Here is a 4,001-nt window from a genome sequence, read left to right as displayed (position 1 = left end):
CAAGCTGCGGGCGCGCTCCTACGTCACCCGCCCGTTGTCCCTGACCCTGAGTCTCCAGCCCAACGTTGGCTGGACGACGTGGCCAACTTGGTCATGACGGCACGGCAGCGCCTAGGTGCTGGTGGGCGGTCCTCCGCCACCAAGACCTCTGGCGCTGCTACCACCGGCTCCGTGTCGTCAAGGCGGAGGGCGCGGCGAGCGGCGGCTGTTGCTCGCCATTCGGCCGCCACTCCTTCGTCAGCGCCTCCGACCCAGGAAGATCTGCGTGGGGGGCCGGATGCCCGCATCAGTATCGAGCGCCGGCGTAATGGCCGACGTGCTGCCCACGCAACCGAGGGCGCCTCCTCGTCCGGAGTGTCACATCAACACGGACGCGGGGATCAGCCCTCCGTGCCCCCGGTTGGTGGTGTCGGCTGTAGAGCCTTTGTGGCGAGCCTTCGGAACGTCCGTTGGCCCCCAAGGTTCCGGCCCACCATCGCCGAAAAATATGACGGGAGCGTCAACCCCGCCGAGTTTCTCCAGGTCTACATGACCAGGATCGAGGCCGCCGGGGGTGACGACAGGGTCATGGCGAATTTCTTTCCCATGGCCCTGAAGGGACAGGCGCGGGGTTGGCTAATGAACTTGCCACCCGCGTCGGTCCACTCCTGGGAGGATTTGTGTCAACAGTTCACCATGAACTTTCAAGGCACATATCCGCGCCCAGGTGAAGAAGCGGACTTACATGCAGTCCAGCGAAGGGATGATGAGTCACTTCGCTCATACATTCAGCGGTTCTGTCAAGTCCGCAACACCATACCATGCATCCCTGCACACGCGGTGATCTACGCGTTCAGGGGGGGTGTGCGGCACAACCGCATGCTCGAAAAGATCGCCCCCAAAGAGCCCCAGACTACCGCGGAGCTTTTTCAGCTCGCGGACCGAGTGGCTCGCAAGGAGGAGGCCTGGACTTGGAACCCCTCCGGTTCCGGTGTGGCAGCTTCGGCCGCCCCCGGGTCCGCCGCTCGGTCAGGGCGGCGGGACAGGAGGAGGAAGAAGAGGTCGGCCCATTCCGACGACGAGGGTCATGTCCTCGCCGTCGAAGGCGTTTCGCTGGCCACCAGAAAGGGGAGGCCTGCGAGCGACAAAAAGAAGGAAGCCGACGCTCCCTGACCTCGGCTACTTGGAAGAGCGAAGGTGGCGCGCGGCCCTTCGAGCCGCGCGCTACCAGCAGAGCCTCCGGCGCTACCATCAGCGCCACGTCCGGGCCCGATCACTCTGCGTCGACGACCTCGTCCTATGCCGCGTCCAAACGCGTGCTGGATTGAGCAAGCTCTCACCAATGTGGGAGGGTCCGTATCGAGTGATCGGCGTCCCCCGGCCGGGCTCCGTTCGGCTGGCCACGGGCGACGGCACAGAGCTGCCTAACCCGTGGAACATCGAACACCTTCGTCGCTTCTACCCCTAGTGGGGGTCGGGTGTCAGGTCTTGGGCTCGGGCCAACCCCGCACCCCCCCGGGCGTGCAGGGTTGGCTGGGGGCTTATCTTTTTTCTCTTATATCTGTATTTCAATAAAAGCATTTTCGATTTCCTAAAGGCTGTATCTGTGCTGTTGTTTCCTTTTGAAGGATCTTGACTTGAAATAGGTCACTCGTGTTCAATCCTGCCCTCGGGGGCTCGGGTCGGCTAAAATCGCCAAACGGGGCCCAGAACCGAGCCGTGCCCCGTGGCGTGGTGAACTCCGGGGGGGAATCGGCAAAAACCCACAATCGGGTCACCCATAACCCTCGGTCACCACGCTCCCGGCCTGGCCAGTCTCGACATGTGGATCTCCCCAGGCACTAGCCCCGACCCGAGCCATTTGAGGACTAGGACCTGGGCACGAGCCCTTGTTCAAGCCAAGACACAAAAGGACCGCGGCACAGGCATCCTCGTCTCATACACACGACAAATAGAATTGACACAAAAAATTTCCTCTTTATTTGATTGCAGATTAAATTAGTCTATACAAGAAGGGGGCCTGAAGGCCTCGGAAGAAGAAAAGAAGAAACTATTTAAAGATTGGCGGAGGCCTGGGGGCTCACTCCGATGCGCCCGGGTAGCCGGCCTCGCGGTCGCTGTCGTCCGCACCGTCGTCACCGCACTCCTCGTCGGAGTTGAAGGCAAACGCGAGCCGAGGGGCCGCTCATTATTGTCGGTCGGTTTTCCCTTGCTGATGCGCGCGATTTGCGACCGCCGGGATTCTGCCCGAAGAGAGAAGAGAGCAGGGAGGAGAGGCCCCCGAGCCGAACGGCGGCCCAAGGCCCCCGACGGCCGGAGCTGGCCCTCCGCCTGCTAGTCCGACGGTGCCAGGCGCCCCCGACCCCCAGGATGGCCCCGAGGCCACTGCGGGAAGGCCGCGCCTGTCGCCCTCTGACCCCGAGGTCGTCGGCACAGAAGCCGAGTGCGCCCCGCGTGGCCTCTCGGATGGAGAGCGCCCTGGAGATGTGGCCCCTGACGAAGAAGATCGGCCCCGCCGAAAGGTGCAGCGGCCCGTCTACTTCGTTAGCGAGGCCCGATACCTTCAGGCCCAGAAGATGCTTTACGCTATCCTGATGACTTCGAGGAAGTTGCGCCATTATTTCCAGGCGCATCAGGTCACGGTGGTTACGTCTTATCCCCTCGGCCAAATCTTGTATAACCGAGAGGGTATTGGACGAGTGGTGAAATGGGCAATCGAACTCTCTGAATTCGATTTGCGCTTTGAACCAAGCCACGCGATCAAGAGCCAGGCCCTCGCCGATTTCGTGGCGGAGTGGACCCCAGCTCCCGAGCTCGTCTCCGCCCCCGAGGCCAGCTCGAGCCCATCGCAGCTGCCTCACACCGCCCTCTGGGTGATGTAGTTCGATGGCACCTGTAGGAACCGGCCCCACCTGTCACCAGGCCTTAGAAGTGGCGTCACGCCCGACCGCTTCCCTCGAGGAGGGCGATCGCCCTGGCATAACGCCGGGGGCTACTGTCGGTGACATGGGACCGGGAGTATCATGACTTAGAGACTTGAGGCAGACACGATCACCCACGTGGCCTAACCCCCTCGGGGGGGGTCGGGCCCGAGGGTGATACGGCCGCCCTTCTCTTTGTCTCCCCGAGGGGTCGGACCGCTCCCGTCTCGGCCCCGAGGGCCGAGGCGCCCCGACCCCTTGTGGGTTTTGCGCCGCGTATATGGGGTAGGTGAACATAGCGGGGCTCACCTAACCGCATTTATTGCGGTTTGGACGAGCGCGTCACGCCACATGTAACGCAGTGCAGCGCGCTCGTTTATCCGGTCTGTGACCAGTCACAGACCGGTCAGATCGTGGGTTGGGTGGCGACAGGCGGTCTGACGCACGTCTCGCCCCATCCCGTCAGGACGAGAGCCTCCAAGCACTCGTCCCTAGCCGGAGCCGGCGTGTTAGCTCCTGGAGATGGCACGTTGGTTCCGGTCAGATATATGCCAGGCTTCATCCTAACCATTACAGGCAAGATATTGTATGAAGAAGGGCGAGCATGCAGATTGTTAAACTGACACGTGGTGGACAAGAATGACCGATTTGAGACCGGTCTGACAATGGTCATGTCGTCAGCAGACAGCCATGTTCCCACGTCGCGCCTGCTTCCGGCGGAAGTGGAGGTAGGTATGGGCCGTCCCATCAGAAGGTCATTCGGACGGCAGCCATACAAATCTCCGTCCATTAATGAAGAGAAGTCAAGTTGGAGGGAAGAGTGGATGAGTCCCCACACAAAAGAAAGAGAGGGAGAGATGGTGCATGTGGTATCCCCTTGAGATATAAAAGGAGGACCTTGCCCACTTAGAGATAGGGGATTTTGAGGGGGATTTTGAGGAGAAAAAAGGATCCCAGAACAATCGGGGGCTGGCTCGCACTTTGTAGCTTCTTCATACACAGATCCACCAAAAGACAGGAGTAGGGTATTACGCTTCTCAGCGGCCCGAACCTGTATACATCGCCCGTGTCTTGTGTGTTTCCACTCTCGCGAACTTTCCA

Source organism: Oryza sativa, chromosome 5, assembly GCF_034140825.1.
Source record: "Oryza sativa Japonica Group chromosome 5, ASM3414082v1".
NCBI lineage: Eukaryota > Viridiplantae > Streptophyta > Magnoliopsida > Poales > Poaceae > Oryza > Oryza sativa.
Note: the sequence above shows the minus strand (reverse complement) of the source record.